Below are 14,314 nucleotides of genomic sequence, written 5' to 3'. Positions count from 1 at the left end.
AGGGCCCGAGCCAGAGCCTGGCGAAGTCGGCAGGGAGGCTCTCGCCGACTGCGCCGCGCTTTGGGTCGGGCCTTTCGCTCCCACCTTTGGTGTGCCTCACTTAAAATGGTGCTTTTTGAGTTGTCTGTCTTTTCTTCTGTTTTTTTTTCTTTCTTTGTATGGTGCTGTGTATAACTTGAATATATTATGCACATATCCTACCCAATGGGTAGAACAAACAAACATACAGAAACAAATAGATGTTAATACTGTAAGATAATGTATAGCTGATACCAATTTTAACACAAAAATGGCATAGACTTTGTGAATGCCAACTTCTGTGCTTGGTCCTTTTTTGTAAGAAAATTTGCAAATGAATGCATACAAATGACAAAAAGTCTATGATGTATTTTATTTTCCTATTAAATATCAATATAATATCATAAGGGAAAAAGTTTGAACAAATCCTTTTTGACTAGCCTGTGTATAGCAAGTGGTTGTTTGATGCATCTTTGCTGTGAAGATTTGTTCTTTTTTTTAATGTGTCACTTTAAGAAAAAGGAAAAACAAACAAAACCTCCACAGCTTTAACCTTGCAACTAGATACTTCTCTTTTGGGTTGTTGCCTCACTCTTGCTGAGTTGGACCAGTATTAGTTACTACTTTTCTAGCAGATAGGCTATTTATTCTTATCCTCAATTACCTTTTTTTTTTTTAAAAAAAAAAAAAACAAACAACAGCTAGAAATGGGTGAAACCCCCTCACATCTCTTTGCCCACAGCCTAGGTTTGAAGTGAAGCTCAGGCAAGTGGGAACTGCTCCAAACTATCCCCGCAAAATCCAAAATAGGCCAACAAGAGTTTTGTAAAAACAACCATCCCTTGTTTTATGCCTACTACATCAAGGGACATAATCCTGCCATTTCCAGTTGTTCTTAAGATGGTAGTTGGGAGATGCTGAACATCTGGGTAGCTGCCGGGGTGCAAGGCTTAAGGGTGGGGAAGAAAAGCTGCAGTTTGCAGTAAGCTGAGTACGGGGTTCAACCCGCAGCTTTCCTTGCCTGTGGGGCAGCAGCACTTGATTGCTGTCACATTGATTACTGACAGCGATGGCTAAACCAAGGTTAATAGACAATTATGGAGAAGAGCTAAGCCTGTTCAGACCCAATGTGACGTGAGAAGCAGTTTGACATTTCCGATGTCTGCCGGGGTGGCAGCGCCGGTTTGGGAGCCGATTCGTTGTGGGGGCGTTTCTGGAGGTGCGGAAAGCCCAGGGGTCCTGCGGCTGCAGCTGCAGCCGGGTGCTTTTGCCCACGTCACTCTCTGTGTTCAGGGAACCGGTACCGATGTGATGTTGCCAGCGAAGGCGCTTGCGCCCGGGTGACTGCGGCTGCGCTGGGCGGCTGCGCCGGCAAACCCTGCTCCCGCGCGGTGCCTCTCGCCATCTGGCCTTTGAGGTTGGGACGGCAGCTGGGGTTTTTCCCACAGCTGCAAAGGCAAGGGAAGGCAAGGGAAAGCGGCTCGCCGCCTCTGTCGGCTGCTCCGGCCTTCCGCGGCCATTCGGTTCCCCCCCATGTCTCCACGCGTTTGGCTGTCTGTGCTCGTGCCCTGCGCCCGCTCTCAGCGTGGTTCGTTCGGTAAAGCAAATACCTCAGGAAAACTAACCGTGAAGTTCTAGTTTAGAGAATTGCAGATACTGTACTTATTTTTCTAACCTCTTTGCTCTAACTACCCCAGGACAGTAGGTGGTACAGAAGTTTATCAGTCCACAGCAGAATAATCCTCCCTGCGATGGATGCTGACTAATCTTTCATAGATACTCTTGTCTATATGTAGCTTTTTTTATACTTGTCAGGCTTTAACCACAGATGTAACGTAGCAACGTGTCGGGATATGGTTGAGACGGCGTTTCGGTTTGGTTTTCGGATGACTAGCTAAACGCTAGGCTAAAACTCAGGGGGCCTTGCCCAGGGCCCAGTGAAGCCAACGGCAAGATTTCCCCTGGTTTCAGTGGGCTTTCGATGGGGTCCGTAGCCCGCGGGGATCCGGACCTGGAGCACAGTCCTTTCCTAGCCTCTTGTGACTGCGCTGTTGACCTGAAACTTCAGCTCTACGTTTGTCTGTAAATATCTCTTTAAAAGCCCTCGCAGGCCTCCTGTGTCTGAATGTTGATCATGGTAGGTTTGTTTTCTTTGTTTTAAAGAAATGTGTGAGTTTTATGGCCAGTTCTACATCAGCAAGCCCTTACAGGTAGCTTGTATCCATCCCTCTGTGTATCGTGCTGTTTTATCAGTAAGCGTGCACCACAGTCGAGTATTTTATGACCGTCATTTGTTAACTTGTTTATTGTTTGTCAGGGCACAGAGTAATTGTTTTGCAAGGACGCCTTGCTGCCCATTTTCGTGTTTCTGTTTGCACTGCAGTACAGCTTCTGTGCGTGAAGGAAAGAAAACAAACAAAACCGCGGCCTTGACTAGGATGGATCTGTACCAAGTAAACCTTGCGCAGGAGCAATCTAGGATATGAGTTGTAATAACAAAACTTGCATACTGAGTGGACCAAACATGAGGATGTTTCCCTTGAAAGGCACTAATTTGCTTTGAAGCTGCAGTGGAAAGAGTAGGGTATCTATTCAGTGTATTCACAGCTGTGTGTTCACCCTTTGCCATTTACCTCAAACCACAGCAGGTAACCGTCATTTAAAAAAAAAAGTAAAACCAGAAGTTATGAGAGCCTCAGGCATCATAGAGCTGGACAGCAAAAATAAACCAAGAACATTCACCTTAATACTCTTTAACCACCTTTTTCTATTTACAGTACAAGGACGATGTAGGCGTTGTTAGGGATTTGATCTTTGTAGAGCTGTCAACTGCCCAATGTTGCTGTGCTCAGAGCATTTCATGATGGCATGCACATCAGTTGGGCTGTTATACCTAAAATTTACCATCAAATGCCTGCTTTCAGAGTGTTGACCCTTTCTTTGTTGTTTCTTGCTAGTTATTTTACAGTGTAAAATGCTTTATTGCTGTATGGATTTTTTTGTATTTCCAACATTGTGGCTTTCAAGATCACATTTTTGACATGTTTCTTATTTTTTTGTCCATTTTGTTTCAAGTTATTCTGAAATATGTACAGCACTATCAAGAATATTTAATCTTTCTTTTTAATTTTATTATTGTGAAAACAAATCTATTAAAATAATAAGTCTTTTTACAACTATATTGGAATTTCTCAGTAGCTGTTCATGTGAAGCTATCACAAACCTGGCTTGCTTTAAAAGAATTTTTTATTTTCCTTTTAACACAATTAATTTGTTGCTTATTTTCCACCGTAACTCCCAGTTATATACAGGAAAAGATTTCAACTGTTGTGTATCTGACTCTTTTAATTGAGCAAATGGTGATGTCCTAGTTTTTAGACCTAAGGTCTGTTATTGCAATACTTTTAAAAGGAAGATGTTGCTCTAAGTGCTGTTGTTAGTTTTAAATACAGATTTTATGCTTGTTCTTAATATGCTGTGGTTAAACCATGGCACAGAATTATTAAAAACCATGAAATGCATTTGTCTCCTGTTGAATTTATTTTCTCCTTGAACTGGGCCTTCTGTAAGACAGCGAGTACTTACCTGTCCGTCTTCCTCATCGATTTGTTGCTGGCAACCAGCTTGCCCATCATTTGGAGTCAGAGGAGGGAGTCGGTGCTTTAAACGTGTGGGAAGGCTCTCCGAAGGGAGCGTTTGATGAGGATGTTACGTCGACGTTCTGACTTACGTGCTCTGGTGATGAGCACGGGTGATTTCAGAGGCTTCTGCCCTGTCTCTCTGCCAGAGGATGGTTCCCAGTAGAGAAGGCAGCAGTGTCAGAGCTCTTGCCTGTCACTCGTGGTAGTGACCAGTCCAGGCTACTGATCTGAGCCATTAGCATTAGTGATGGCAGGTTCCTTCAAGACCTCAGTCTTGTCTGGAGCACTGGCTGTGGGTGACTCTCTCTGCCCTGATAGCGAGGAACACTGACCACGTGGCTGATAAGCAATGGCCCCAAGTTCCTGAGCTGGAAAGTTTGATTCAAAAATGAACTTTCAGGCTGTGGTTCATGGGTAACCCCTCACTCCCCTCTCATTTAAGAAACCTGGGTAGTGCTTTGGCCAGGCGTTAAGAGTAGCCATGGCATAGTATTGGGTTGGGGGGAGAGGGGAGGGAACAGAGATGATATGGCTTGTAAGAGATTAGACACAAGGATCTTAGGGAAAACATTCACCTTTGGTAGTACAGCTCCAGATACGGCCATGAGCGGTGTCTGTCACTCTACTGAGAAAGAAAATCAGGTGAGTTTTCCCAGAGCAGTTAACCTCTATTTATGCATACATAGCAAGGCACATATAAAACGATGCTTCATTCAGCATTGTTCACATAGTGGTTTATGTGTTTGCTGGAATTTGCTCTCTCTGTTACTGAGATGTGATGCTTAGAGGGAGGTAGTAATGCAAACGTGAGGCTTTACCACTGATCTTTTCTGGCATGAGAGGTCTGCTGGAGTAGCCCCGTTCCTGACCCACTTACAGCACTTGCTTACAGAGCAGCCGTTACCTCTCAGGTAGGAACTGAGGGAGTATTACGCTTGCTGCTCGTCTTTTCAAATGCCGTGGTTATTTAAATGTTGCAATAATTCTTTTGTTCAAAAGCCACAGTTTTCCTTGTCTATAACCACCTGGCATCAGCTCTCCCCCTGCTCCAGCACTGTAATTCTTCACTGGTGCTTAGGATCTAGCAGGTTCCTCAGCGCTTAGAAATGCTCCATATCTCCACGCTTCTGCTCCTCCTCTGCCGCCTGAACCCTGAACTCCCTGGAAACTGCATTTTTTGAGATGGCTTTGATCTTTTACTTAATCTGGTTTTAATTGTATTTATATTTGTTTTATAATATGCCATTCTGTTTGATTGTGTTTTAATATCTTTGCCAATGGTAGCTGCTCAGAACTCGGCTGTAAATGGGATGTCTCATCTCAGTAGGGTTACTTTTTCCTGTTAAAAGATTAATACAGTGGCTGCTGTAGTCCTGTGAAACCTTTAGGTCTTGCTTCCAGGCTCCCAACAGTATTGATTCTCATTACAAACACCATGTTTTTAACATCCCAAATCCTTTTCTTCCAAAGACCACTTTATAATGAGACTTCGTTACTTAGACAAAAATTAATTAGGCTTCTCTCATTATCACTGTTTTGATCGGTTGTGCTTCAAATGAGTTCTAATTAAAATGCACATTTTAAAAACCTTGCTGCTGAATCCTATTCGAATAGCTCGCTTCTGCAGCAGCGATGTCCTGCTTTTGTTCAGTTTGTGCTGTGTCACTTTTACAGAGCTCCAGCACTTGCCAATATAAAAACTTGCAAAAAAATTTTTTTGCTTGTTTTCTACATGTTTTTTTTTCCAGATATTGACTGCCAAATGTTTGCTCCTGAAAGCAGAGGTTAGAGTGGAGATATCTGATTTTTTTTTTTAAATGTGGTGAAACTGATGAGCTAAGGCTGACCGAGTTTCGCTATATTGTCAGTAGCATTCAGAACATTTCCCGAGAATGTTTCAAAATGTAAGGGACAAATGATGTGCTATACTTGCTTCTTGTTAACTGAGTATTTCTGCTTACTTTGAGTGTTCCAAATTGCCCTTAGTGTATTATTGAATTTGACAGGACTGTGTGGTCTGTCCCAGTGATGCCCAAAATACGCCAAGCTGAAGGCAAACTTGCTGGGATCCCGGCAGATGTAGTAATTGCTCTAGAGGGAGCAGCTGAAGGCTTGTTTTCCTGAGCAGAGGGACTGTTTGCAAGACAGAAGGTCCGGATTTGGTTTTCTGCAATGGTTTTCACCATGGAGTGCTAACAGGTGCTAATAAAATTCATAGATGAGGAAGCATGCGTTAAGGAGGGCATAGCAGATCTCCATGCAGTCTGCGGCAATGCTGGCAATAACCATCCCATCACCGTGATTCCCAGTCCCTCAAACCATGAGACATGTTTCTTCCCTGCTCAATTCTGACACGCGTGTACCGCTATCAGGCGCCGAGCTACTTTTCTGCATCTTTGCTAATAGTTTCAGTGTTTTAAGCAAGCAGTCACGATGTAGCCACGTTGGTTTTTTTCATGGAGGCCAAAATGCCATCCTTGAGCTCCAGCAGCTCCCCTCGATGCCAGTGCCAGATCACTCCAGATTAATTTAACATTTGCAGACGTTTCGGTGATTGACAGTAGAGTGGAAAATTCCAATTTAATCCCACTCTGTGTGCCACAGACCTAGGCTCAGACATCTTGACCTACATTTAACCCTGGAGAACAGGAAGCTCTTGGGGGGGAAAAAAGAAACAACAAAAAAACTATTTTTTTCTCAAAGCAGTGAGAATATCCTTTCAGCTTATTACATGCCCATATGTATATACACACACATATGTTGCATTATGTTACAATTCTGCGGATCTTTCACGGGCTGAGCCAGGTTTGCCCGGGTTGGCTTTACTTGATGCGGCAGCCACATAAGTCTTGATACCCTTTCAAATATAAAAGCATGAATGTGTTTGCATAGCCCTGCAGCAGGGTTTATGGCACCAGCAAAATATATAGGAATTACTTATTTTCTGCCAGTGGGGTGAACTGTTGAATTTGCTTGCACCTGCAAACTGCATAACTCTCAGAAAATGCTGGTGAGTTGGTGACTTTGCCTAGCATTTGGTCAGGCAAACCCTAACAGGGAAAGCTGTGCTGACTGCAAAGCGAAGCCCGTCAGCCCCCATTTCTTCTGCGCTTGAAGCACTGTGATAGTTACTCAAAAGTTTAACTGTATTTGTTTTGCATAGTTGCTGGTGCAGTCCTAGATGACACAGTTACTCAGTGAGAGGTGCACTGGTGCGTGTTAAAAGCCATATGGCTGAGTGATAACTACATTAGCTACTCAATATGCAATCCCCCTCAACTTTTAAATTATGCACTATATTCCGCTGATATTATGCCTATAGATAAGAAAATACACATGCTAGCTGTAGCCATATGCTATGGGAAACAGACACTTTCATCTAATGTAAAGTTATGCTCTGTCACGCAGATGACATTAAATACACTAGAATCGCCACCTGACAAGTAGCACAGAAGAAAAAAAGTGCCTGTACTGTACTCTTGTGAAAGTAAACTGCACAGTTATCATTTAAGTGCTGCTTGTGCATTGACAGTTTTACTTTCCTTTTTAAATTAGATTGACTGTATATGGGGCCATACTATGCAGATTTATGCAAGCTGCTTAAGGAGAAAGCCACTATGCAACACTTCTGCAGAGTAAAATATGCAGTTAGTGACATTAGGCATCCCTCAAAGTACTCCTCAGATAAAATTATACTGTAGTGTCTTGATTGTCATGACTTTTCTGCTCTAAACTGCTATTAAAGTTGAGCTCCTGTATTTGTGACAAACCGAGGCATTAGCCGCCAGGCAGCCAACCCCACACAAGATTTCTTGAAGGTGTCTCCTTACGCGTTAAAACAATAGTGACACGTCTCTAATGTGCCTGAACATTGTAAATGTGTTCACACCTGCTTTTTAGGGAACAACATTCCTAGGCGGCATTAGGAAGTGCTGGGATGAAGCACGGTGCCGTAGGTGCGAATGCGCCAGCGGGAAGTGCTAGTTGGTGCCAGCTGCGGGCACTTCACGCCACTGAGCCTACGAAGCATGAAGTGCAGCTGCAGCTCTACCGCTCAGCTATAGGTCCTCGGGTCTCGCGTGTCCAGGTCCTCACAAACTCATTTGGCACACACAGGCATAACCATAAGGAATGAAGAAATATAGCATGCGATGAGCTGCAGCCTAGTGGCTGATCTGTGCTCTCTCTCCACCTCCCTGGAGAGCCCCAGGTGGGGTGGGTGCTGCCACTCGGTGCCGGGGTCAGCTACAGGTGCAAGGCACCTGCACTGTCCCTCCTGGCGCTTCAACTGCACGGCAGCAGCCTGGATGTCATCTGCCTGGATGTGGCTCCAGGGGGTCAGTCCCGGCTCAGCTCCATCGCTAGGTGCCCGGCCGTGCAGTTTGGGTTCGGGGTAGGTGCAGGATCACAACTGCATTTCAGATGGCTCTGATGGAGTAGCTCAGGCAGAAATCACATCAGTTTTCTGACTTTATTCTGACTGCAGGAGAACATTCGATCATTGACGCAGCGTAAGATAGAAGAATGAAGACACCGAATATTTGATGCAGCAGTGAGTCTGCCAGTGGAGCTGACCTAAAACTGTATCGTGTTTGCCAGCAACGCGAACCTGTGCTGCACCATGCTTTGTGGCAGGAGCCACGGCGCTCGTAAGCTGGCACTAGGTGTACTAGAGCTGGATTTAGCATGTGGCAGACTAACACTACCAAAACAGTCCTTGCTTAACCTTTCTGCAGCATGAAGCAACTGCCACAGCAATTGCTGCACAGCTGATGAGCTGCTCCTAAGGCGATGCTGAAGGCTGGAGGCTGCAAAGCGAACCCTTGCCAGCAGGACCCTTTGCTCTCTCCCAGAGCTTGTCTGCATGCTGCTTCCTCAGGAGAGCCGGAGTGCAGGATTTCACTTGAACTTCTGCTTTTCCAGGCTGGACTGTTTTTTTTTGTAAGCAACTAGGTTTATGATTGTTTACCATGGAGCTTGACCTTCAGCAATGGTCACTGACATGGCCACCACGGCAGGTGGCAGAAAGCTGCTTTGGCTGCTGGGGGCAGTGAGGCATTTGGCGTGGGAGAGGCTGAGTGCCGAGCAGTGCAGGTTATACCCACCACAATTTAAGAGAACTTTACAAAACCAGTGCTAAAGAACTGAGCTGGGGTAGGTTCTCCTCAAGTCTCTTCCTGGCCACTTGGCCAAACACAGAGCTAATTAGAAATCTTCCTTTAATTATGTCTCTGAAACCTTTCCCCTGTTCAGTTAGGTCTGGCTTTTTTTTTTGCTTTTTAATTTCTAACCAAGCGCTTGGTGCCTCCCCTGGGTTCTCTCCTCCACGATGGTCCCATCAATTCATCAAACAACAACAACAACAAAGAGAAACAAACTTAAAGCTACGTGTTACCCTGCAGGCGCATGAAATCAAGATGCATCTCTTCTGCTCAGAAGATCGTCTTCATCATACAGTCGCCAGGGGACAGCTGTGACTCTCTAGCAATTACTGTGGCTGGCGGTGAGCGGCACAGGGGGAAGGGTCAGCCCACTCTCCTGAGCAGACAACCTGGGAGAGATGCCACCCATGCGGGGACAGCGGGTCCGGGTCTGGCCCTGGTCTCAGTGTGGTCTGTGTCACCACGGTGGTCTGTGACACCTGTGGTGTCGGGGTATAAAGACAGGCCACAGACAGGCCAGCAGCCCCACTCCTGGCCCTCCGGTGGTGTGTGGAGACCCACAGGCTTTGCTGTGGGCTTGGAGAGCCTTGGTGGAGGGGGACAGGGGCCAGCCTGGAGGGAGAAGCAGGTGCCCACACCACAGAGACCAGGCTCTGGGCTGGAAAAACCCTGATCCCACTTCTCCCTCAAGGTCAATGGAGGAGCATCTAGGGAGAAATCCCAGTAGGGATTTCTCAGAGCACGTGTGGTTGGCCTTCCTGGGGTCGGCAAATGAAGCTGAAGGCCCCCAACCGAGGGAGCAGGGTGAGAGCAAAGCAGCCCCATGGCTTCTGGCTGGGCACAGGGGTTTGGAGTGGTCCATGTGCAGCTGCAGCTGCTGGTGGCGGGGGTGGGGGGAGTCAGGAGCTTCCCAGCCGCCTGGGCAGGGGCAGTCCTCTCCTCAGTGTGAGGCCGGGGTGCAGGGAGCGATGTGCTGGGAGGCACAGGGCTGCCCGGGAAGGGACAGGGCTGCCAAGGGCTTGCTGGGGGCAGGGGGGGACCACGGGAAGGGGTGGAAGAGGCCAGGAGAGGAACAGGGGAGGCATGGGCAGGTAGATGGTGCAAGGTTCTGGGGCTGAGGGAGGAACCTTCCAGCCTCCTGTTGGGTCAGTGTGGGGCTGGCTGGCTGGGAGCAAGGGGGCAGGAACGGACAGTGGGAGGGGATTTCTGCAGAAGCAGGATGTGCTGTGGGGCAGACTGTTTTGCCAACCCGACAGCCTTGCATGGTTAGATGACTGGCCTGGGGCACGGGGGTGAGTGATCAATACTGTTTACTTTGACTTTAGCAAGGCTTTTGACACTGTCTCCCTTAATATCCTCGTAGATGAACTGGTGGAATACAGGCTAGGTAAGTGGTCATCGAGGGGGACTGCAAGCTGACTGAGCTGCCAGGCTCAGAGGGTTGTGACCAGCAGCACACAGCCCAGTTGAAGGCTAGTCAGTCGTGGTGCCCCCCGGGGCTGATACTGGGGCCAGTATTGTTTAACACCTTCATTAATGATAAGGACAATGGGACCAAATGCTCCCTCAGCAAGTTTGCAGGTGATGATACAGAAGAGGGAGTTCCTGATACATCAGATGGCTGTGTTGCCATTCGGAGGGACCTGGACAGGCTGGAGAGATGAGCCTCATGAACCATCTGGCTGGAGGAACCTCATGAAGTTTAGTAAAGAGAAGTGAAGAGTCTTCCACCAGAGGAGGAAATATAGGGTGTGAGCCAACTAGTTGGAGAACAGGTTTGCAGAGAAGGACCTGGGGGTCCTGGTGCACAACAAGTTGAACATGGGCCAGCAATGTGCTCATTGGCCAATGTGGCCAAGAAGGCCAATGGTATCCTGGGGTGCATTAGGAAGAGCATTGCCAGTGGTTGAGGGAGGTGATCCTTCCCATCTGCTCAGCCCTAAAGAGGCCACATCTGGAGTGCTGGACCCCCAGTACAAGAGAGACATATAGGATCGAGTCCAATGAAAGGCCATGAAGGTGATTAAGGGACAGTAGCATCTCCTACAAGGAGAGGCTGAGAGAGCTGTGACTGTTCAGCTGGGAGAAGAGAAGGCTCAAGGGGGATCTCATCAGTATACGAATAACTGACAGGAGGATGTAAAGAAGATGGAGCCAGACTCTCCTCAGTGATGCCCAGTGACAGGACAAGAGGCAATGGGCACAAGTTTAAACACAGGAAACTTCATCTGAGCACTTTCACTGTGAGGGTGGTTGAACACTGGAGCAAGTGGCCCAGACAGGTTGTGGAGTCTCCATCCTTAGAGCTATTCAAAGCCATCTGGACAGGGACCTGGGCAACATGCTTTAGGTGACCCTGATTAAGCAGGGGAGTTTGAACCAGATTATCTCCGGAGGTGCCTTCCAACTTCAACTATTCTGATTCTGGGACTGGCTGTGAAAGCAAAGCTGTGACCAATGTGGGGATGTGCTCTGACTTTTGATACCCAGAGATAGCCTTCCCCAGCCACTCTCATCGTTCCTGCCCAAAGCGTGCTTGGACATCTGTTGTGACACATTTCTGCACTGCTACCTTTTACTCTAAAGCCACGAAGTACCCTTGCTGCAGCTCCAGCCTTATCCATTTCCCAGCAAGGCAAGGACAGAGTGGTCTCTTGTGGGGAAAATCCCAAGGACAGAGAGCTCAGTGCTGCTGCATTTGCTCTCCCTCTGCCAGTGTGTGGGCTGTGCCGCTGGGCAGAAACTGACCCTGATATTTTTGGGAAGAAAAACCAGGAGGACAGTCGCTGCAGCTGTGAGACCTGCCTGTTGAGTTTCCCTGGGGTTGCCCTCAGCTTTCCCTTGACACCCTAGCCCTGCAGTCTGTGATTGCCACTCCCAAACTGGCAGGACTGTGCTGTGGATGTGCACCTCAGTCTGTGCCCGTGGAAATCCCATGCCAAGAACTCTGCTGGTGTTATCTCCTCCTCTGAGTAGAGCCAGCCCCACACACCACCTGGAGACCCTTTCCTGAGCTTGGCTCAGACTCTCCTTGTCCATGCCAGCATTGGCACCTGCTCAGCATGGCATGGCCTAGTAGGCCAGCTCTGTGGGACTGTCCAGTCCTGCTCCTTCCCAGGCCTCAGCACACCCTGTGGAGGCTCCCACCTCACCAGGTCTTTGTGCTGCTTGTTCTGGACCAGCTGGAAGGCAGGATGGCCTGGATTTGCCTTACTCATGACCTTTCTTTCTCATCTGCAGAGAGCCAGCTGGGGAGGGAAGTGGTGGGGGGGGGGGCGACATGCCGTCGCAGACCTGTATCAGAGGCGCAGCCAATGTGATGCCAGCCAGTACCATTACGCACAAGGCAAGGAGCAGGCAGAAGTGGGTAAGTCACCAAAGCAGCAAATTTCCTGCAACCTGTGTGGTGGTGGATGCCTTAGTCCTAGTTTTATCATCAGAGTTCTGAAGGCTTTGCTAAGAGGAGAAGCCCCTTCCTCCCCCCCCCCCCGCCCAGGGATAAGGGACAGCCCTATCACATGGGGATACTGATCTCCCAAGAGAGGTGGGCTGCCCCTGACCAAATTGTCCTCAAAGCAACTGAGTGGGAGAAGGGGATGTGTGCTTCTGAGGCTCTGCCTGTGCTCTTCACCTCTCCCTGCTCCACTTAGGAGCTCCGCTTAGGCAGGTTTGGCTGCCTCCCTGGTGTCACTGCCAGCCCTGTCTGCCATGGCCACCAACCTGTTTGCTTTCCCAGACTGCTCTCTTGCCATCTTCTGCTCCTTGCACGCTGCCAAAGGCACCTTCTGACACTGCTCTGCCTTGAAGGACACTGCAGCCATTCAGAGTAGCAGGTGCTCAGGGTGGTACGGGCCAAGGCCCTGTCCCAGGAGATCTGGGGGCACTGATCTTGACTCTCCTGCTGCGGGACTGTGCTCTCCTTCCTGCTTCCTCTTTCAGCCTCTAGTGCTCAGTGGGAGCCAGCCTGCCCCAGCACCATCAGCTGAGTAGTGGTGTGCCACAGTTTGCGGACTCCTGAGAGCTCAGTTAAAACGTTGGTCTCGAAATCCTTACAGCTGGCCCTGAAGAGCTAACGCTGCCCAGTTCTGATACACTGCCTCACCCAGCTTACTGCCTTCTAGCCACATCAGTGCTGAAAGCCAACTTTGTCCTTTGTGTAGCTGGGTACCCAGGGCCCTGGGTGTCCCAGGAGCAACTCAGCTAATCTGTTGATGAGACAGCAGCCCGATTCCAGGCAATGGCCCAACTTGAGACATAGTCACTGACTGACCCCTTACCCACCGGCACAACAAAGCCTGTAACAAACTGTTGTGTTAGAACACCAGTGGGCATTTTTGAACAGGCCTGAAGAAGCTATAGCTTCTGGTCTGCGGGTCAGTGCAGCTCCCTGCTGTGTGCGAAGGAGAGCCCAGTCCTGTGAGCTGCACCAAGAAGCCTGTGCATCCAGGACCAGTGTGACAGGACGCCCTTGTGCTATTCCTGGGGCAGATATTAGGTTTTGCATAGTGCTGCAAGACACAGGCAATACTGTCCATGAAAAAAGAAAACCAGAACAAAAGGTTAACTTCAGAAAAAACATGTGTGGGGCCAGAAAGAAAGACACCCCCCCCCCCCACAGGCACCAAGGGGATTCCCAGCCCCTCTCCCAAAGCCCATGTCACCTAGAACTGACCAATGATCCTGTGACTAAGAAACTGTACTTTGAGGTGTCATACGGAGAGGGCAGGTGCTTTGGAGGAGGTGGGTGTTCCCTTCATCCACAGCTGTGGGGGGCTCTTACAGTACCTATAAGCCTACCATGAGTGCAGGCTGGTGCCAACTGAGGTGACCACAGGCCCACATGAGCAGAAGAGAAGCAGGACTTCCGGGCAAGTGGGCTATGCAAGGGCCAGTATGTGCAGGACTTTCCCTTGCTCCTTGCTTTTAACAGCACCTGCTGCTTCTTATCTTAGACAAAAAAAAACAAACAAACAAACAAACAAACAAAAAAAAAAAAAAACACTGTACTTTTACTACTTAGGCCAGTTAGAAAATTTGACAGAGAAGTCACAGAATGAGAACAATTTTTTCCTCTCCCTTTTTTTTTTTTTTTTTTTTTTTTTTTTTTGCCTAACAGGTATCAGCCTGGAGACATCATGGTCTGATTTTTTTTACTGCTTTTGAAGTGCTGCATCTCAGTGAGAAGCTGGCTCCTGAAAATTTCAGACAAGAAAAGGGCAAATAGGCGTAATGATTTTTCTTCTCCTTTTTTTTTTCTTTTCTTTTCTTTTTTTTTTTTTTTAAGTAGCACTTTGATTTTTAAAAATCAGTTAAAACACAACATTAAACCAAAAAAAGCTTTTTGTCTGATGTTAATTCTCAGGCAAAAAAATACATGCAGCAGGAAGCAATACTGGAGAGAGTCCAGCGCAGGGCTATGAGGATGATTAGAGGACTGCAGCATCTCTCTCTTATGAGAGAGCTGGGCCCGTTTAGCCTGGAGAAGAGAAGACT

The sequence above is a fragment of the Rhea pennata genome, chromosome 2 (assembly GCF_028389875.1).
Source record: "Rhea pennata isolate bPtePen1 chromosome 2, bPtePen1.pri, whole genome shotgun sequence".
NCBI classification, from domain to species: Eukaryota; Metazoa; Chordata; class Aves; order Rheiformes; family Rheidae; genus Rhea; species Rhea pennata.
Note: the sequence above shows the minus strand (reverse complement) of the source record.